Source organism: Macaca thibetana, chromosome 14 (genome assembly GCF_024542745.1).
Source record: "Macaca thibetana thibetana isolate TM-01 chromosome 14, ASM2454274v1, whole genome shotgun sequence".
Classification (NCBI taxonomy): Eukaryota; Metazoa; Chordata; class Mammalia; order Primates; family Cercopithecidae; genus Macaca; species Macaca thibetana.
The window spans coordinates 70,286,949-70,309,944 of record NC_065591.1 but is presented as its reverse complement, the minus strand read 5'-3'; the positions used below and the strand labels follow the sequence as shown (position 1 = coordinate 70,309,944).

At 42.5% G+C, this 22,996-nt stretch overlaps 1 protein-coding gene and 1 pseudogene across 2 annotated transcripts in view; both read left to right on the top strand.

The window, feature by feature from the left end:
• Positions 1-22,996, top strand: part of KCTD21 (potassium channel tetramerization domain containing 21) — a 540,409-nt gene that overhangs the window by 82,662 nt on the left and 434,751 nt on the right. The gene's annotated exons all lie outside the window — the stretch shown is intronic.
• Positions 9,872-11,111, top strand: LOC126935694 (triosephosphate isomerase-like; annotated as a pseudogene). Its single transcript, XR_007719278.1, has one exon. The product of XR_007719278.1 is annotated as a triosephosphate isomerase-like (transcript).

The window sequence follows — 22,996 nt, the reverse complement described above, 5'->3', positions numbered from 1 at the left end:
TTTGATGGCCTCACCAGTGGATTGGACACAGAAGAGGAAATAATCAATGAATTTAAAGATATGTCAGTTAAAACCCCAAACTGAAAAGCAAATTGGAAACAAGCAGGGGTGGAGGTAATAGAATGTAATAGCCAAGAAATGTGGGGCAATTAAAAATGGTATAACATACATGTAAAGGGAATATCGGAGAAGAAGGGAACAAAATAATTACTCCAAATAACTAAGAATTTTCCAGACTAATGATAGACACCATACCACAGATCCAAGAAGCCCAGAAAACACCAAGCAGGATATATATCAAGACATTTACACACAGGCATATTATATTGAAACTGCAGAAAATCAAAGACAAAAGAAATTGAGACAGGGTCTCACTGCTTCACTTTGTCACCCAGGTTCAAGTACAGTGGCAGAATCATAGTTCACTGCAGCCTTGGCCTCCTGGGCTCAAGCAATACTCACGCCTCAGCTTCTCAAGTAGCTGGGACTACAGGTGCATACCACCATGCCGGGCTAACTTTGTTATTATTATTTGTAACGATGAAATCTTGCTTTGTTGCCCAGGCTGGTCTTAATTTCCAAGAACTGCAGAGTGAGTTGGGAAGTTAGAGACTCAAGAGAGCCAATTATGTTGTTCCGGTTTGAGTCCAAAGACCTAAGACCCAGAAGAACTGATGGTGTAGTTCCAGTCCAAAGCCTGGCAGGTTTGGGAACCAGGAAAAGCCTATCTTTGAGTTTGAATGTGAAGTCAGGGAAAAGTCTACATCCCAGTTCAAAGGCAGACAGGCCAGCAGGAGGAATTCTCTCTTACATGAGAAATGTCAGCCATTTGGTTCTACTTAGGACTTCAGTTGATTGGATGAGGCCCACCCATGTTAGGAAGGACAATCTGCTTACTCAGTCTACCAAGGTAAACGTTAATCTCATTCAAAAACACCCTTACAGGAACACTCAGAATAATGTTTGACCAAATATCTAGGTACCCTGAGGCTCAGTCAGATTGATGCACAAAATTAACCATCACAAGTCCAACCCTTGCCAACTTGGCACTCCTATGCATACTTAATCTCCAAATGAAGTCAATAGCAAGGACGTAATTCCACCTAACATGATACTGTGTATAACCAAAACACACTAACCCCCTTTCCTTGAGTGATGTTTAATCTTGCTATCTCAAAACTTAAATACTGTTACATAAAGTTAACAATACTTAAAGACTATGATATAAAGTCATACATCTTAGTTACATGATAAGGGGATGATATAGGGAAGAAAAAGAGATATTTGGCTACACACACACACTTCCTCCATACCAAAACAAGGAGGAAATAATCATGACAACTAAGGTCTTCATTTCTGTAACTAGTCACGTGGTCATAGCTGGTATATATAACTACCTTTTTCCAGTACACATTCCATATTCCCTTTGCCTTCAGCAAGCACCTCAACTAGTCAGTTTTTTGTCAGGTGGGGTGACCCAGACCTTCATTCCTGAGGGGTCCGGCAATTAGTAGTCCTGCCTGGATTGGTTCATTGCAGTTTGAAACTGACTTAAATCACATGGCATGGTAACACTAAGAGATGTCCTAAAGGGATATCCTGTATTCCAAACATACTGTTTCTTGTCTCCATGGTGAAATAGTAGTCCAGTTTCCCTCTTGGTAGTCAGGATTAATCACTCAGCCAACACAGTAACTCTCTTCTTTGCCTGTTGATTCAGAGGCAGGAGGAGCCCAAGATGGGTGGGCAACCGTCTTAACTTCCAGTTCGGTGTAGTCATTCTGTGTCTCTTTGTGGAAGCATTCCTCCCTTTGGGACTAAGACTTCTAGGCCAGGCAAGCATAAGGTCACAGGAAGAGGAAGCAACAGTTTTGCTAGGGGGTTATGAGGGGTAATTGCTGTGCCACTCTTATTTCTACCCCTTAATTTCCAGACCCATTAATCCTGGCTTTGGGAGGAATAGCACCATATATTAGGCACTAATTCAGAGCATATATGGCCTTCTGGAGGACCTTGCCCTGCCCTTGCAAGGTATTGACACCTACCTGGCCCTGTAATTGAGTCTTCAAAAGACCATTCCAATGTTCTACTCAGCCAGCTGCTTCAGGATGGTGGGGAACATGGTAAGAACAATGAATTCCATGATCATGGGCCCATTGCTGCACTTCATTTGCTATGAAGTAAATTATTTGATAAAACAATGCTGTGTGGAATACCATGACAGTGGATAAGGTATTCTGTAAGTCCACAATAGTAGTTTTGGCAGAAGCAAGTTTTGCATGAAAGACGAATACATACCCAAAGTAAGTGTCTATTCCAGTAAGAACAAAACACTGCCCCTTCCATGATGGAAGTGGCCCAATGTAACCACCTACCCACCAGGTAGCTGGCTTGTTGCCCTAGAGAATTGTGCCATATCTGGGGTTCAGTGTTGGTCTCTGCTGCTAACAAATGGGTCACTCAGCAGTGGCCATAGCCAGGTCAGCCTTGGCGAGTAGAAGTCCAAATTGCTGAGCCCGTGCATAACCTCCATCCCTGCCATGCCAGCATGGTTGCTTTTGTTCGTGAGCCCACTAGGTGATAGGGGGTTGCTGGAAAAGAGGCTGACCGGTGTCCACAGAACAGGTTATTCTATCTAGGTGATTATTACAATTTCCTCTGCTGAGGTCACCCTTTGGTGAGCATTCACATGGGACACAACTGTCTTCATGATTTTTTGCCCATTATGGGGGGCGTCTATTCACATACCTCTTCCTCACATTTCCTTGTTAACAGTTGTCTAATCACATCCCTTCCAAGTCCTTGATCATCCAGCCAAACTATTGTCTACAGCCCATGAATTAATATATAATCATATCTGGCCATTTCTCCTCCCAAGCAAAATGAACATCCAGGCACACTGCTTGAAGTTCTGTCCACTGGAAGGATTTTCCTTCACCACTGTCTTCAGGAATATCCCAGAAAAGGTACCACAGTGCTGCAGCTGTGTATTTTCATATGATTCCAGCCTATCTTAAAGAACTATCTGTAAACCAGACCTAAAACTTTTATTTTCTTCTGTCAAATGATTGGAGGGAACTCCCTATGGCCTCACAGGTGTGGGCTAGGAAAGAGAGGATAATATATTTAGGTTGGTGCAAAAGTAATTGCTGTCTTGCTGTTAAAAGTAATGGTTAAAATCACGATCACTTTTGCACCAACCTAATAGCAGGAATGGGGACCATGAACATTTATTTGGGCTACTACTTCATGTATTAATAACTTACCTGTGGCCAGGCGCGGTGGCTCACGCCTGTAATCCCAGCACTTTGGGAGGACGAGGCAGGCGGATCACGAGATCAGGAGATCGAGATCATCCTGGCTAACACGGTGAAGCCCCGTCTCTACTAAAAAAATAAAAAATAAAAAATTAGCTGGGCGTGGTGGCAGGCGCCTATAGTCCCAGCTACTCAGGAGGCCAAGGCAGGGGAATGGTGTGAACCCGGGAGGCAGAGCTTGCAATGAGCCGAGATCATGCCACTGCACTCCAGCCTGGGCAACAGAGCAAGACTCCGTCTCAAAAACAAAACAAAACAAAACAACAACAACAACAAAAACTTACTTGTACCTTCAGGGCCTGCTCAGGTCCAATCATGTATATACCACTTCGTTTGGTGATGGAGTGTGCTGTGCATGCCAAATTTTATGGCTTGGTGGGTTGGATAACATCTAGTTCATGATAGGCAGCTCAGGTGGATGGTACTGTGGTGGCCCACAGTTAAGTGTCCAGCCTCTAACGGCCAGTATCAGGCCAAGAGCAGTTTCTCAAAATAATAGTTTCATGCTTGTAATCCCGGCACTTTGGGAGGCTGAGGCAGGCAGATCACGAGGTCAGGAGATCGAGACCATTCTGGCCAACATGGAGAAACCCCGTCTCTACTAAAAATACAAAAATTAGCTGGGCGTGGTGGTGCATGCCTGTTATCCCAGCTACTCAGGAGGCTGAGGCAGGAGAGTCGCTTGAACCAGGGAGTCAGAGGCTGCAGTGAGCTGAGATCACACCACTGCACTCCAGCCTGACGACAGAGCAGGACTCCATCTCAAAACAAAACAAAACAAAACAAAGAAGAAGACGACAAAGGAGAAGAAGGAGAAGAAGAGGAAGAGAAGAAGAAGAAGAAGAAGAAGAAGAAGAAGAAGAAGACGACGACGACGAAGAGAGGAGGAGGAGGAGGAGGAGGAGGAGGAGGAAGAGTAGTAGTAGTTATTCAAAGAGGATAGCATGGCTTTGTTCCAAAATCTGAAGATCCTCCACTGCAATTCACCTGTAGGGGCCTGCCAAAGTCTCCAAACAGCCTCTCTTTCTGCCAGTGACACTTCAAGCACCATTGTATCTGCTTGGTCATATGGTCCAAATGGCACAGCTTGCACAGCAGCCTGGACCTGTTGAAGAGCCTTCTCTTGTTCTGGGCCCTACTCAGAATTAGCAGCTTTTTGGGTCACTGGGTCAGTGGGCCAGACACCCAAATAAGGAATATATCACTTCCAAAATACAAAGAGGCCCACCAGGCATTGTATGTCTTTTTTGGTTGTTGAAGGGACCAGATGCAACACTTATTATTCACCTTAGAGTGATATGACCTGTTCCATACCATTGATCCCCTAGAAATTTCACCAAGGCTCCTGAATTTTTGTCAAATTTATTTCCCACTCTCTGACACACAAATGTCTTACCAACAAGTCTAGAGTAGTTGCTACTTCTTGCTTACTAAGACTAATTAGCATAGTCTCAGTAATGTGACGGACCAGTGTGATAGCTTGAGAAAGGGAAAGATGATCAAGATTCCTGCAAACTAAAGTATATCACAGGCCAGGCGTGGTGGCTTATGCCTGTAATCCCAGCACTTTGGGAGGCCAAGGCAGGCAAATCACTTGAAGTCAGGAGTTCAAGACCAGTCTGGCCGACATGGTGAAACCCCGTCTCTACTTAAAAATAAAAAAAAATTAGCAGGGCATGGTGGCAGGCACCTGTAATCCCAACTACTCTGGAGGCTGAGGCAGGAGAATCACTTGAACCTGGGAGATGGAGGTTGCAGTGAGCCGAGATCGTGCCATTGTACTCCAGCTTGGATGACAGAGACTGTGTCTCAAAAAAAAAAGGATGTCACAGAGTTGGAGAGTTCATACACTCCTAAGGTAGGAGAATGAAGGTGTATTACTGGCCTTGCCGGCTGAAAGAAAACTGCGTCTGGAAATCTTTATTAACAGGAATGGAGAAAAAGCATCTGCCAAATTCATTAGCTGTCTACCAGGTACTAGCGTATTAATTTGTGTAAAAAATGAAACCACATCTGGTAAACCTACTACAATTGGAATCATCACCTAGTTAAACTTATAATAATCCACTATCATTTTCCAAGATCCATCTATCTTCTGCACAGGCCAAATAGGAGAGTTGAATGAGAATGTGGTGGGAATCACCACCCCTGTATCTTTCAAGTCTTTGATGGTGCTGCTAATCTCTGCCATTCCTCCAGGAATGCAGTATTGCTTTTGGTTTACTATTTTCCTAGGTAGAAGCAGCCCTAATAGCTTTCATTTGGTCTGTCTCACCGTGATAGCCCTCACTCCAGAGGTTAGAGAACTAATGTGGGGGCTTCTGTCGGCTGCTAGATATGTCTATTCCAATTATGCATTCTAGAGCTGGGGAAATAAACACAGCATGGATTCAGGGACCCACTGGTCCACTGTGTATTTTCACACTGTGAAGGCACAGGACCACTGTAAGATAGACCTAGGCTAAAATCCCATTCATCACCTGACCTCCACACACTGACTGTCAATCACAGTGATATTTTGGGTCTCCCGAAATTAGTGTCAGTTCAGAACCAGTGTCTAGTAGTCCCTGAAAGGTCTGATTATTTCCCTTCCCCAATGTGGAGTTACTCCATAAAAGGCTGTAGGTCCCTTTGGGGAAGGCCAGGGGAAAGATTAACAGTATAAATATTCAGTAGTATATGAGGGTCTTTCCTCCAGGGGACCTGGTCTCCCTTTCATTCTAGGTTTATAAACAGGCTCAAGTCTGGGAATTATTTGAGGGCCATAATTCTCTGTTTTTAGGATTCAGATTAGACTTTTTTTCACTTGACCTGGAACTTTCAGCTTATATAGATCAAGTACAAATTCAGTAGGCTTCCTATCTATTAAGTTGGTGCAAATGTAATTCTAGTTTTTTGCCATTACTTTCCATTGTAATTGAAATTACTATTGCACCAACCAAATATTTCACTTCCAGGAACACCATGATCAACTAGCAATGCTGTAGGTTTGCAGGAGGCAGACTATTCAGCTCACTGCTTTGATTCTGCTGTTTATTATGGTGACCACTCCCACCTTGCCTTTCTTTGGTGGTTGAATGACTGGCCCCTGCCACACTAAGATAAATCTTTCTCTGTGGAATAGCCTTATCAGCCACTTTCGGCTTAATCCAATTCAACATTACTTGAGGACCAGCTGTTGCCAGGCATGTTACTTATGAATAACTTACCATGAGAGCTAAGTACTAAAAGAAGACCTGTCTACTAAATACAAACTAAATACTCTAATCAGTAACAGATATTATCAGTGAATACTTATCCAGATCTTCCTCTTCTTCCCAGACTGCTCAGGTCCCCAGAAAATTCTAAGACTTCTGACTGAGAGCAGGGACCCATTGATGGACTAACACCTCCCTATTACTCTAAGACTACTCACAACTGTTCCAAGCTTCAGCTCCCTGGATGCCCTCTAAGCTCCTGACCTTTATATATTTTCTCTTTGTCACCAGGTTCGGATCTAAAGTCACAAAGTGGGACATGCTATTTGCTCTGATTTTATAACCGTGGTTTTCCGTACTCCTAATACTTTTCATTTGATTTTTTTACACAAAGAGAAAGGAAAGGACTCTAGATTTCTTGAAGGGATCAGACCCTTTACCTTCGGAACTCCTTTTATAATGTCAATATTTTAAAACTATCAAACTAAACAGGACATATTTTAAGCAAGTTTACAGATTAGGATCTTAGCAATATGTTTCAGCTAAATGTCAGAACTGGATAATGTCAACATTAATCAAAATGACCAAGAAAGAATTGAAATGGTGTAGGAACTATTTGAGTCCCTAACATTCAGGAGGTAATGTTGCATTAATAGATGTCAAAGTTAACAATGCTAGCCAGCTAAATAAGGAATTTCCTAAGCATACATTGGAGGTTAGTGGATTAGCATTGATATTAATCATGCTTTGGACAGTAGACAGACAATCTATAAACACCCAGTTTGCATCAAGGAATAAAACAGATTTTATTTCCTTCTATTCTTGTTGAAGCCCTGCCCATATTTCTCATCATTCTTGAAATAAGTTCAATAACTATGTTCCGCTATACCTTGTACAAACTGCTGTGGTTAGGTGTTACTGCCAAACAAATAACATTATCTGTTTATCCGTCTCACTTCACGCTAGCCTGTAGGATTCTTGATGCAAGGATTGTGGTTTACAAATATCTGCCAGGCCTGCAATGGAATAAGGAAGGACTTCAGAACAAAAAAGACTTGGAGGGACTTCAGAATAAAAAAGACTTGGATTGGCCAGGCACGGTGGCTCAAACCTGTAATCCCAGCACTTTGGGAGGCCGAGACGGGTGGATCACAAGGTCAGGAGATCGAGACCATCCTGGCTAACATGGTGAAACCCCATCTCTACTAAAAAAATACAAAAAAAAAAAAAAAAAACTAGCCGGGCGAGGTGACGGGCGCCTGTAGTCCCAGCTACTCGGGAGGCTGAGGCAGGAGAATGGCGTGAACCCGGGAGGCGGAGCTTGCAGTGAGCTGAGATCTGGCCACTGCACTCCAGCCTGGGCGACAGAGCAAGACTCCGTCTCAAAAAAAAAAAAAAAAAAAAAAAAAAAGACTTGGATTAAAATCCTGGCCCTAGAATTTAACTGTCATGATGGGCAAGTTTTTTAACTTCTTTGAGCCTGATAGTACTGATTTTTAAAACAGGGATTTAAATACCTACCTAGAAGACTTGATTAAGAATGAATGATATAGGCCAGGTAGAGCGACTCACATCTGTAATCCCAGCACTTTGGGAGGCTGAGGCAAGTGGATTGCTTGAGCTCAGTAGTTCAAAACCAGCCTGGGAAATATGGCAAAAACCCATCTGTACAAAAAATACAAAATAAAATAAATAACCGGGCATTGTGGCCTGTGCCTATAGTCCCAGCTACCTGGGGGGCTGAGGTGGAGGAAGGCTTGAGCCCAGGAGTCCAAGGCTGTCGTGAACCAAGATCGTGCCGCTGCACTCCAGCCTGGGTGAAAAAGCCAAAACCCCGTCTCAATAACAACCAAAAAAAAAGAAAGAAAAAGAAAAAAGATTAAATGATATAATTTACTAAAGGTTATAAATGAATGCTTATAAATGAAACGTGAAAGCTTCCCTTGTCCCCCTCCCAGGGCATGCGATGGGGGTGTGTCTCACTTCTTCAGTGCCCCACTGCTTAAAACTCTAGGGGAGCATACAGATAGGCAGGCTGTTTGTCTCCAACTCCATGGTGGTGTGTAGGGGTGGATGTTTACAGCTTGTCCCAGTGGACATGTGTTACAGGGTTCTCTCTTAGTTTAGCCATCTACAGGCAGCTTGTGTTAAGCAGCTCAATTAGACCCTCTACCTTGGACAGAGGGCTTTCTGTATCCCGGGTTCTTGCCTTGGTGTACTGGAAGAATGGGATCACATGTGGGCTTGGAGAATGAGTGCCAAGTTTTATTGAGTAGAAGTAGCTCTCTGCCAATGGGGGAGCCATAAGGGAGATGGTTTTCCCTGGATTTGGGCCACTCAGTGTCCCCAGCTCTCCTCCAACTGCCCCAGCCAAACTCTGTCTCATCCCACCAGTTGATGGTCTGCCAGCATGCTGGCATCTGTCCCTGTGCTCTTTGGCCAGCATGCTCTCAACCAACCACTCGGGTCTTCTTCCGCCAAAGTGTTCCTCTCAATATCCAGCTGCCTGTGTGTCTGCCCGCTAGGGTCTCCAGTTTTTATAGGCCCAGGATGGGGGTGTGATGGGACAGGGTGGTCTTGGAAAATGCAACATTTTGGGCGCAAAAGTAGGAGTGCCTGTCCTCACCTAGGTCCATGGGGGTGGAGCCCTAGCCAGGGACCATGCCCTCCTCTACCCAACACTTTCCTTCCCCTCGTCTGTATCATTTAAAGTGACCACACTCTTCCCTTCCCAGCACTCCTGTATCATAAACAGAAGGAAATTGTATTTTTAAGATTCTTTGGTTATGAGCAACAGAAATAAACTCTGACTAACTTGAGTAGGGAAAGAAGACATAACAACAAAATGCAAGGTGTAATCTGGAATTAGATCCTGGGTCAGAGAGGGAAATTTATATAAAGGACATTATTGGGACAATTAGCATAATCTGAAAAATGAACTATATCTTATAAAATAGTGTTAGCTAATCTTATATTTTCTGAATTTGATCATTATATGGCATTTATATAAGAGAATGTCCTTGCTTTTAGGAAACACACAATGTAGGATATGGAGGTAAAGGAGCATGATGTCTGAAGCTCTCAAATGAGTTGGGAAAAAAATTTACATGTATATAAATGATTACATACATATAAAATGTACATATATGACATATATACATTTATATATAATGCATGCATACACATAGAGACAGAGAAAGCAAAAATGTAAATATGGCAAAATATTAACAGTTATACATTCATACATAATGCATGCACACACATTTATAAAGAAACAAAGAGAAAGCAATAAAGCAAACATGGCAATATGTAATAATTATTAGTGGATCTGAGTAAAGAATGTGGGAATATGCAGACACTGATCTTCAGTGCCTCAGCTCCAGTGCCATGGCGCCTTCCAGGAAGTTCTTCGTTGCGGGGAACTGGAAGATGAACGGGAAGAAGCAGAATCTGGGGGAGCTCATCGGCACTCTGAATGCGGCCAAGGTGCCGGCGGACACCGAGGTGGTTTGTGCTCCCCCCACTGCCTATATTGACTTCGCCTGGCAGAAGCTAGATCCCAAGATTGCTGTGGCTGCACAGAACTGCTACAAAGTGACTAATGGGACTTTACTGGGGAGATCAGCCCTGGCATGATCAAAGACTGCGGAGCCACGTGGGTGGTCCTGGGGCACTCAGAGAGAAGGCATGTCTTTGGGGAGTCAGATGAGCCGATTGGGCAGAAAGTAGCCCATGCTCTGGCTGAGGGACTCGGAGTAATCACCTGTATTGGGGAGAAGCTAGATGAAAGGGAACCTGGCATCACTGAGAAGGTTGTTTTCGAGCAGACAAAGGTCATTGTAGATAATGTGAAAGACTGGAGCAAGGTCGTCCTGGCCTATAAGCCTGTGTGGGCCATTGGTACTGGCAAGACCGCAACACCCCAACAGGCCCAGGAAGTACAGGAGAAGCTCCGAGGATGGCTTAAGTCCAACGTCTCTGAAGCAGTGGCTCAGAGCACCCCTATCATTTATGGAGGCTCGGTGAATGGGGCAACCTGCAAGGAGCTGGCCGGCCAGCCTGATGTGGATGGCTTCCTTGTGGGTGGTGCTTCCCTCAAGCCCAAATTCGTGGACATCATCAATGCCAAACAATGAGCCCCATCCATCTCCCCTACCCTTCCTGCCAAGCCAGGGACTAAGCAGCCCAGAAGCGCAGTAACTGCCCCTCCCCTGCACATGCTTCTGATGGTGTCACCTGCTCCTTCCTGTGGCCTCATCCAAACTGTACCTTCCTTTACCATTTATATTTTCACCCTGTAATGGCTGGGACCAGGCCAATTCCTTCCCCACTTACTATAATGGTTGGAACTAAATGTCACTAAGGTGGCTTCTCCTCGGCTGAGAGGTGGAAGGGGTGGGATTTGCTCCTGGGTTCCCTAGGCCCTAGTGAGGGCAGGAGAGAAACCATCCTCTCCCTTCTTACACTGTGAGGGCAAGATCCTCCCCTCCAAAGGCAGGAGTGCTGCCCTCTCCCATGGTGCCCATGCCTGTGTGCTGTGTACGTGAACCACCCACATGTGAGGGAATAAACACCTGGCACTAGAAAAAAAAAAAAATGTGGGAATTCTTTGAGCTATTCATATATACTACTTAGAAATAATTTCCAAATAAAAATTTTTTTAAAGAAAAAAGCGTTAATATATTGGAAGAAACTTGGAGCTGTCGAAAAGGAAGAGTGGAGAATTATAACAGTGAGAAAATTATGGCAGTGATGGAGATCTGATGCGGTCACCCCTCCTCTTGCCTTTGGTCTTCCACCTGCCCTTAATTATTCCTGGGCTTGGGTCAAGCTAATTTTGGGAGACATTTAGTTTAGTTTAAGTGATAATAGCCTTTTTCCATAACTCAAGTGCCTTTGTAAAGCTAACAAGAGGCCACCAAGCTGAGAGGATAGAGGACCCTGAATTCTGCTACAGTGTAGTCATAAACAATTGCCAGCCATTATTCCAGAGGGCACAAGATGTGCAGCTTCCCCATTCCCAATTACTCCTGCAGATTACATCATATTGTAGAACCTAAGATTGGCCTTTGAGATATCTTTTCAGGTTTTGTGTATGTCTGAGGGCAGATGGCTCCATCTGGACCTGCCAACCTGTGGCCCCACCCAATAGTAACTCAGTACATGTGAGGACCATTTCCCACACCCCTGTGATTGTATCTCTAACCAATCACTAACAAGCACCCATTGCCTGGCCATCCCCCTGTCCCCTGCTTCCCCCAAACTATCTTTGAAAAACCCTAGCCTCCGAATTTTCAGGGATGCTGATTTGAATAATAAAACTCGTCTTCTGTTTAGTAGCTCTATGTGTGTAAAACTCTTTCTTTATTGCAATTCCCCTGCCTTGATAAAATGGCTGTATCTGGGCAGTGGGCCAGAAGAACCCACTGGGCAGTTACATCAGGCTTAGAAACTAGGGAGGAACCAGGACAGGTACTATTCAATTATTGGACTATAGCACTGGTAAAATTAAGTCTCTTCCTTTTTTTTCATCATTTTGTACATGACTCACAATCCCAGAAAAAAGAGAATTTTTTTCAGTGAATCAATACAGGGGTGGGGGATAAGATCTGACAAGAGTTTCCGGAAGGGTTCACTATTGCATCCCTCACAACCCAGAATAGTGCCTAGCTCAGCACATTAGGAGCTCAAAACATAATTTTTAATGCATGTTTATACTCTAGCACATAATAGGGACACAAGAAACCTATGCAAGGAGTTTTGGTTCCCTTACCTCCCTATTGTAACTGTGGTTTTGAGCATTTTTATCAAGCATATAGCAGTTGTTGTAAAATAGTTACTAATTGAATTGTAGCATTGGTCTTGCCTGCAGTAAGTGACTGCTGCTTAGCTGAATGGATATGCACATTCAGGAGTCATATCTTTTTCCTCATTGATGAGTGGATTGTCCTGGACAAATGGCCTGCTCCCCAGATAGGTAATAACTTCAAGTGTCTAGGCCAAAATATAGGGAGAGGTGACAAGATAGTGTAGTAGCCTGATTTTAGAGTCATTACTTCTTAATCACTGTGAGATTTGGGAAATAATTATCTTAATCTCATTCTTAGATTTTCATTGTGATATTATGAAATATATGTTTGATCTTTGTTCACATTTCCTGGCACACAACTCCTACAATCTTTGGAGTCTTCAAAGTAATAAGTATCTTTTTGTATGCTAATGAGTTGACTGATGGCTAGCAGCCCTAGGTAACTTTAGAATGGGGCTGATCACCAGAAAGACCAATGCAGGATTGAGTATCCAGACTTTCAGTCCCACACCAACCTCCTGGGAGGGAAAAAGGGCTAAATGTTGATTGCCAAGGGCCAATGATTTAATCAATCATGCCAGTGTAATAAAGCTTCCATAAAAACCTAAAGGGACAGGGTTTGGGGAGTTCCAGATAGCTGAGCACATGAAAATTCCTGGATGGTGTGCCTGAAGAGGGCATGGAAGTACCACACCCCTTCCCACATTCCTTGCCCTACATGTCTTTTAATCAGTATCTCTTGTAATATTCTTTATAATAATCCAGGAAATGTAAGTGTTTCCCTAGATTCTGTGAGCCACTCTAGAAAATTGATCCAACCCAAGGAGGGTGTTGTGGGAGCCCCAGTTGATAGCTAGTAGGTAAGAAGCACTGATAAAACAATCTGGGGCTTGTGATTTACATCTGAAGTGGAGCACTCTTGTGGGACTGAGCCTTCAACCTGTGGGATTTGATAACTGTCTTTGGGCAGATAATGTCAAAATTGAATTGAATTAGAGGACACCCAGCTGGGGGTGACCCCTATATCTCCTGACTGGGAGACACCTCCCAGCAGGGGTCGAGAGACACCTGCAGGAGAGCTCCTGCCGGCATCTGGCAGGTGCCCCTCTGGGATGAAGTTTCCAGAGGAAGAAACAGGAAGCCTGTTCTGCAGGCTCTGCTGGTGATACCCAGGCAAAAAGGGTCTGGAGTGGAACTCCAGCAGACCTGCAGCAGAGAGACCTGACTCTTAGAAGGAAAACTAACAAACAAAGGAAATATCATCAACATCAACAAAAACGATGTCCACGCAGAAACCCCATCTGAAGGTCACCAACATCAAAGACCAAAGGTAGATAAATCCACAAAGATGAGGAAAAACTAGCATAAAAGGCTGAAAATTCCAAAAACAAGAACACCTATTCTCCTCCAAAGGATCACAACTCCTCACCACCAAGGGAACAAAACTGGACAGAGAGTAAGTTTGACAAATTGACAGAAGGCTTCAGAAGGTGGGTAATAACAAACTTCTCCAAGCTAAAAATGCATGTTCTAACCCAATGCAAGGACGCTAAGAACCTTGAAAAAAAGGTTAGATGAATTGCTAACTAGAATAACCAGTTTAAAGAAAAACATAATTGGCCTGATGGAGCTGAAAAACAGCACGAGAACATCGTGAAGCATAGACAAGTATCAATAGCCAAATTGATTGAGTGGTAGAAAGGATATTAGAGATTGAAGATCAACTTAATAAAGTGTGAAGACAAGATTAGAGAAAAAAGAATGAAAAGGAATGAACAAAGACTCCAAGAAATATGGGACTATGTGAAAAGACCAAACGTATGTTTGATTGGTGTACCTGAAAGTGACGGTGAGAATGGAACCAAGTTGGAAAACACTCTTCAGGATATTATCCAGAAGAACTTCCCCAACCTAGCAAGACAGGCCAACATTCAAATTCAGGAAATACAGAGAATGCCACAAAGATACTCCTCGAGAAGAGCAACCCCAAGACACATAACTGTCAGATTCACCAAGGTTGAAATGAAGGAAAAAATGTTAACAGCAGCCAGAGAGAAAGGTTGGGTTACCCACAAAGGATAGCCCATCAGACTAACAGCAGATCTCTCTGCAGAAACCCTGCAAGCCAGAAGAGAGTGGGAGCCAATATTCAACATTCTTAAAGAAAAGAATTTTCAACCCAGAATTTCATATCCATCCAAACTAAGCTTCATAAGTGAAGGATAAATAAAATCCTTTACAGACAAACAAATGTTGAGATATTTTGCCACCACCAAGCCTGCCTTATAAGAGCTCCTGAAGGAAGCACTAAATATGGAAAGGAACAGTCGGTACCAGCCACTGCAAAAACATACCAGATTGTAAAGATCATTGACACTATGAAGAAACTGCATCAACTAATGGGCAAAATAACCAGCTAGCATCATAATGACAGGATCAAATTCACACATAATAATATTAACCTTAAATGTAAATGGGCTAAATGCCCCAATTAAAAGACACAGAATGGCAAATTGGATAAAGAGTCAAGACCCATTTGTATTCAGGAGACACATCTCACGTGCAAAGACACACATAGGCTCAAAATAAAGGGATGGAGTAATATTTACCAAGCAAATGGAAAGCAAAAAAAGCAGAGGTTGCAATCCTAGTCTCTCATAAGACAGACTTTAAACCAACAAAGACCAAAAGGGACAAAGAAGGGCATTACATAATGGTAAAGGGATCAATGCAACAAGAAGAGCTAACTATCCTGAATATATATGCACCCAATACAGAGCACTGGATTCATAAAGCAAGTTCTTAGAGACCTACAAAGAGACTTAGACTCCCACACAATAATAGTGGGCAACTTTGACACCCACTGTCAATATTAGATCACAGACAGAAAATTAGCAAGGATATTCAGGACTTGAACTCAGCTCTGGATCAAGCAGACCTAACGGACATCTACAGAACTCTCCACCCCAAATCAACAGAATATACATTCTTCTCAGCACCACATTGCACTTGTTCTAAAATTGACCACATAATTGGAAGTAAAGCACTCCTCAGCAAATGCAAAAGAACAAAAATCACAACAGTCTCTCAGACCACAGTGCAATCATATTAGAACTCAGGATTAAGAAACTCACTCCAAACCACACAACTACATGGAAACTGAACAACCTGCTCCTGAATGACTACTGGGTAAATAACAAAATGAAGGCAGAAATAAAGATGTTCTTTGAAACCTATGAGAACAAACACACAATGTACCAGAATCTCTGGGACACATTTAAAGCAGCATGTAGAGGGAAATTTATAGCACAAAATGCCAACAAGACAAAGCAGGAAGATCTAAAATCAACACCCTACCATAACAATGAAAAGAACTAGACAAGTAAGAGCAAACAAATTCAAAAGCTAGCAGAAGACAAGAAATAACTAAGATTAGATCAGAACTGAAGGAGATAGAGACATGAAAAACCCTTCAAAAAATTAGTGAATCCAGGAGCTGGTTTTTTGAAAAGATTAACAAAATAGATAGACCACTCGCCAGACTAATAGAAAAGAGAGAAGAATCAAATAGACACAATAAAAAAGATAAAGGGATATCACCACTGATGCCACAGAAATGCAAGCTACCATCAGAGAATACTATAAATACCTCTATGCAAATAAACTAGAAAATCTAGAAGAAATGCATAAATTCCTGGACACATACACCTTCCCAAGACTAAACCAGGAAGAAGTTGAATCCCTCAATAGACCAATAACAAGTTCTGAAATTGAGGCAGTAATTAATAGCCTACCAACCAAAAGAAAAAAAAAACCCAGAACTGGATGGATTCACAGCCAAATTCTACTAGAGGTACAATGAGGAGCTGATACCATTCCTTCTGAAACTATTCCAAAAAATAGAAAAAGATGGACTCCTCCATAACTCATTTTATGAAGCCAGCATCATCCTGATACCAAAACCTGGCAGAGACATAACAAAAAAAGAGAATTTTAGACCAATCTCCCTGATGAATATCGACGCAAAAATCCTCAATAAAATACTGGTAAACCGAATCCAGCAGCACCTCAAAAAGCTTATCCACCATGATCAAGTGGGCTTCATCCCTGGGATGCAAGGCTGGTTCAACATACGCAAATCAATAAACATAATCCAGCATATAAACAGAACCAAAGACAAAACCCACATGATTATCTCAGTAGATGCAGAAAAGGCCTTTGATAAAATTCAACACTCCTTTATGCTAAAAACTGTCAATAAACTAGGTATCAGTGGAATGTATCTCAAAATAATAAGAGCTATTTATGACAAAACAATAGCCAATATCATACTGAATGGGGAAAAGCTGGTAGCATTCCCTTTGAAAACCGGCACAAGACAAGGATGCCCTCTCTCACCACTCCTATTCAACATAGTATTGAAAGTTCTGTCCAGGGCAATCAGGCAAGAGAAAGAAATAAAGCGTATTTAAATAGGAAGAGAGGAAGTCAAATGTCACTATTTGCAGATGACATGATTGTATATTTAGAAAACCCCATCATCTCAGCCCAAAAACTTCTTAAGCTCATAAGCAACTTCAGCAAAGCCTCAGGATACAAAATCGATGTGCAAAAATCACAAGCATTCCTATACACCAATAATAGACAGAGAGTCAAATCATGAGTGAACTCCCATTCACAACTGCCACAAAGAGAATAAAATACCTAGGAATATTGTGGGAAGTCAGGGACCGTGAACAGAGGGACCAGCTGAAGCCATGGCAGAAGAACATAAATTGTGAAGATTTCGTGAACATTTATTAGTTCCCCAAATTAATACTTTTATAATTTCTTATGCCTGTCTGTACTACAGTCTCTGAACATAAATTGTGAAGATTTCATGGACATTTATCACTTCCCCAATCAATACTCTTATAATTTCCTATGCCTGTCTTTACTTCAGTCTCTGAACATAAATTGTGAAGGTTTCATGGACATTTATCACTTCTCCAATCAATACTCTTATAATTTCCTATGCCTGTTTTTAATCTGTTAATCCCATCATCTTCGTAAGCTGAGGATGTATGTCACCTCACGACCCTGTGATGATTGTGTTATCTGTACAAATTGTTTGTAAAACATGTGTGTTCGAACGATATGAAATCTGGGCACCTTGAAAAAGAACAAGATAACAGTGATTTTCAGGGAACAAGGGAGATAACCATAAGGTCTGACTGCCTGCGGGGCCGGGCAGAACAGAGTCATATTTCTCTTCTTGCAGAAAGCGAATAGGAGAAATATCACTGAATTATTTTCCCAGCAAGGAATAACCCTGGGAAGAAATTGCATTCCCAGGGGAAGGTCTCTAAAATGGCCGCTCTGGGAGTGTCTGTCTTATGAGGTTGAAGATAAGGGATGAAATACACCCTCATCTCCTGCAGTGCCCTCAGGCTTGCTAGGATTAGGAAATACCAGCCTGGCAAATTCTAGTCAGACTGGTTGTCTGCTCTCCAACCCAGTTTCCTGTTAAGATGTTTATCAATGACAATGTGTGCCCAGTGGGACATGGAACCTCATCAGTAATTCTAATTTCGCCCTGGCCTTGTGATCTTGTTCTGCTATTTGTCTTGTAATCTTTTATTGCCCTAGGAAGCATATGATCTCTATGACCCACTCCCTATTCGTACCCCCTCCCCTTTTGAAATCCTTAACACAAATTTGCTGGTTTTGTGGCTCAGGTGGGCATCACAGAACCTGCCAATATGTGATGTCACCCCCAGAGACCCAGCTGTAAAATTTCTCTCTTTATACTCTTTCTCTTTATTTCTCAGACCAACCAACACTTAGGGAAAATAGAAAAGAACCTATGTTGAAATATTGGGGGCTGGTTCCCGTGATATAGGAATACAACTTACAAAGCATGTGAAGGACCTCTTCAAGGAGAACTACAAACCACTGCTCAAGGAAATAAGAGATGACACAAACAAATGGAAAAAAACTTCCATGCTTATGGATAGGAAGAATCAATATCATGAAAATGGCCATACTGCCCAAAGTACCTTATAGATTCAATGCTATCCCCATCAAGCTACCATTCACATTCTTCACAGAATTCAAAAAAGCTACTCTAAATTTCATATAGAATCAAAAAGAGCCCATATAGCTGAGACAATCCTAAGCAAAAACAACAAATCTGGAGGCATGATGCTACCTGACTTCAAACTATACCACAAGGCTACAGTAACCAAAACAGCATGGTACTGGTATGAAAACAGATATATAGACCAATGAAACAGAACAGAGGCCTCAGAAATAACACTACACATCTACAACTATCTGATCTTTGACAAACCTGACAAAAACAAGAAATGGGGAAAGGATTCCCTATTTAATAAATGGTGGTAGGAAAACTGGCTAGCCATATGCAGAAAACTGAAACTGGACCCCTTCCTTACACCTTATACAAAAATTAACTTAAGAGGCATTAAAGACTTAAATGTAAGACCTAAAATCATAAAAACTCTAGAAGAAAACCTAGGCAATACTATTCAGGACATAGGCATGGGCAAAGACTTCATGACTAAAACACCAAAAGCGATGGCAACAAAAGCCAAAATGGACAAATGGGATCTAATTAAACTAAAGAGCTTCCATACTGCAAAAGAAACTATCATCAGAGGGAACAGGCAACCTACAGAATGGGAGAAAAATTTTGCAATCTATCTGTCTGACAAAGGGCTAATATCCAGAATCCACAAGGAACTGAAACAAATTTACAAGAAAAAAAAACATCCACAAAAACTGGGTGAAGGATATGAACAGACACTTCGCAAAAGAAGACATTTATGTAGCCAACAAAAATATGAAAAACTGCTCACCATCACTGGTCATTAGAGAAGTGCAAATCAAAATCACAATGAGATACCATCTCATGCCAGTTAGAATGGTGATCATTAAAAAGTCAGGAAACAACAGATGCTGGAGAGGATGCTGAGAAATAGAAATGCTTTTACACTGTTGGTGGGAGCATAAATTAGTTCAGCCATTGTGGAACACAGTGTGACGATTCCTCAAGGATCTAGAACCAGAAATACACTATGACGCAGCAATCCCATTACTGGGTATATATCCAAAGGATTGTAAATCATTCTGCTATAAAGACACATGCACACATATGTTTATTGCAGCACTGTTCACAATAGCAAAGACTTGGAACCAACCCAAATGCCCATCAATGGTAGACTGGATAAAGAAAATGTGGCACATATACACCATGGAATACTATGCAGCCATAAAACAGGATGAGTTCATGTCCTTTGCAGGGACATGGATGAAGCTGAAAACCATCATTCTCAGCAAACTAACACAGGAACAGAAAACCAAACACCACATGTTCTCACTTGGTAAGTGAGAGTTGAACAATGAGAACACATGGACACAGGGAGGGGAACATCACACACCAGGGCCTGTTTGGGGTGGGGGGGCTAGGGGAAGGATAGCATTAGGAGAAGTACCTAATGTAGATGACGGGTTGATGGGTGCAGCAAACCACATGGCATATGTATTCATATGTAGCAAACCTGCATGTTCTGCACATGTATCCCAGAACTTAAAGTATAATTTAAAGAAAAAAAAAAAAAGACAACTTGCAAAGTCAATTCAGCAGTCTCACCTTGAGGAACTCTTTGGAATCAGTAGCAACAGAGTAGCACCAGCCCAGGATGGCAGGGCAGAGAGGAGACGGAGAAGATGCCTGCCCTCCCCAGGAAGCCATAGAGGGAGATTTGCTCCAGCTCACAAGTTGAAAGTCTTCGTTTTGAGGAATGTAATTATGGCTAATAGCAAGGATTAATTGCTTTATACTGTGTTAGTATAAATAAATACTTTCTTCATTTGTCTTTAAAAAAAAGAGAAGACGACAGAAGATACCCATGTAAAGACACAGACACACAGTGAGAATGCCAGGTGATGATGGAAGCAGAGATTGGAGGAATGCATCTGCGGCCCAGGAACACTGACTATTGCCAACAACCACCAGAAGCTAGGAAGAGCCAAGGAAGTTTTCCCTCTGACGTGTCTCACGGGGAGCATGGCCCTAACTTGATTTTGGACTTCTAGCCGACAGACCTGTAAAACAATACATTTCTGTTGTTTTAAGCTCTGTTTGCCTACTTTGTTATGGCAGCCCTAGCAAATTAATATGGTACTAGAGGCCTAATGTATGTATTTTGTGTGTGTGTGTTGGGGGCAGGGGGAGTAAGTGTACTTTAACTGCAGAGGAAACAACAAATCATGTAGACAGGAAGAAAACAAGGCAACTTTTCTTACTCATGTAAACCAAGAAGTGTCATCTTTTCCTGTGGACCTGACCTTCCCACTTGCTGTGCTCCAGCAGTGGCTCCTGGCTGTGGCTGAAACACCCCAGTTGTGTTCCCTTCTTAGGGTCTTTGCCCCAGGGCCAACTCCTGACTTCCTGCCTTTCCTAAATGAGGCCCAATCTGCAATCTGCACTCCCAACCCACTAAGCCCTCCCAACTCCCCTCGTTCTACTTTACTTTTTCTTTTCTCTGTGTTCTCAGTGGATTCTAATATCCTAGTAACGTGTTTATTATGTGCAATATTTATCATCTCCATCCATGTTAGAACACTAAGCTCCATGCAGTGATGTGAACAAACATCTTTAAAAGTACCTAGTTCACTGTAGGTCCTTAAGAAAAAATTTTCTAAAAATCCATCATTCATTTTAAAATGACCACTTTAATGATTACAGAAGCTGTATATGTTCATTGTAAAAAAAAATTAGAAAAAATTAAAAGCTTCAAACTCCCACCGTCTAATAAAACCTCTCAAATTTAAAAAAAAAAAAAAAGTTTTAGAGCAGGAGCAAAAGGAAGCAGAGTACACTTGGAAGAGGGACAAGCGGGCAACTTGAGAGTTCCAAGTACCCCATCTGGTCCTTGACTTGGGGTTTTATACATTGGCATGGTTTGGGGGCTTTACTTTCTCCTCCCTTAATTTTTCCCTTGGGGTGGGCTGTTGTTCAACTGCTGCATGGGAGGTGTCAGTCAGCCCTCGAGGGGGTGACCACATGCATAGTGCATTTACTGAGGTTGTGCACATGCTCTCTAGGGCGATTTTCTTTTACCAGTCTAACACCCCCAAAGGAAGATCATACATATCTGCCATTTCACCTGTTAGAGGACATACTCAAGCCCACTTGCCCAACTCCTGAGATCTTGAGCTGCTGATCACCAGCTCAAGGTGTTTTCTATCTTTTGGGTGACAGTCTTCCCCTGATGCCAGCTGTGACCAATTATTTTAGAGACAGTTTAACAACTGCCTAACCATCACGTGATGGTCACCTGACATTCCTGGGGGTTGGTGGGGGGGCCTCTCCTGACCTGCTCATGGTCTGCCTCACTAACTACTCTAACAACCAGAGGTCACAGAAGTCGTGTGTTGATTGCTGTGGCATGAAAGCAGAGGAAAAATTTTGTTTTCTCCTCTGTATCAACCAACTCATGTAAAATAGGCTGATAAATAGTTCTTCCATTATGACCACTAACTACCAAGGGAAATTCCTAATGCTGCCTAATAATCATAACACATTTCTCCAGTTTGTTTACTCTTCTACTCTCCCAGATAATACTTCCATGGCTTTTCTCTCTTTCAATCATTTACATCTTCCCCCTTCCTCACTCTTAGTGATAAACCCTCCCTTTAATGATTCTTCCCTGAATGTAGCTGTCCAATGGGTTCTTATTGCCCACTGTCCAGATAGAGCCAATTTACCAAGGCAGCAGAATTGCAATGGAGAGAGAATTTAATTCACGAAGAGCTGGCTGAATGGGAGACTGGAGTTTTCTTATTACCCAAATCAGTCTCCCCGAGAATTCACAGGCTAGGGTTTTTCAAAGGTAGAAGGGGTGAGGGCGGCTGCTAATTGGCTCAGGGGTACAATCATAGGGGTGTCAGGAATGACCCTTCAGCATGCTAAGTGGCTTCTGGGTGGGACAGGAGCAGTGGGTAGGTCCAGGTAGAGCCACCATTGGTCTGTGGATCCTGGCGGGGTCATAGGTGTCAGACATGCAGAAAACCTGAGAGGGTATCTCAAAAGGCCAATCTTAGGTTCTACAATAGTGATGTTATCTGCAGGAGCAACTGGAGAGGTTGCAGATCTCATGACCTCTGGAATAATGGCTGGCAGTCATTTATGTCTACACCTTAGCAAAATTCAGGGTCCTCTATCCTCCTAGCCTGGTGACTTCTCAGCTTTACAAAGGTAGTTGAGTTTTGGGGGAAGGATTATTTTTCACTTAAACTATAAACTAAATGTCTCCCAAAGCCAGCCCAGGAATAATCAAAGGCAGCCCGAAGACTAAAGGCAAGAGGGGGGTTGGCTAGATCAGATCTCCCCTACTGACATAATTTTCTCTCTGATACAATTTTACAAACACAGTTTCAAGAAGTTACACAAACCACTTGTGCTATATCCTATTTACCAAAACACAATTAACAGTTACATGACCACACCTACCTGCAAGGGAAGCTGAGAAATGTCTTCATTGCGGGAGGGGTGGAGGCGGACATCTACCCAGCTACAATTCTGGGCTTCTATTATTAAAAGGAGGAAAATGGATATTGAGAGATACTAGTACATTTTACTCTAACGAATTTAAAATATTTTCTGAGGC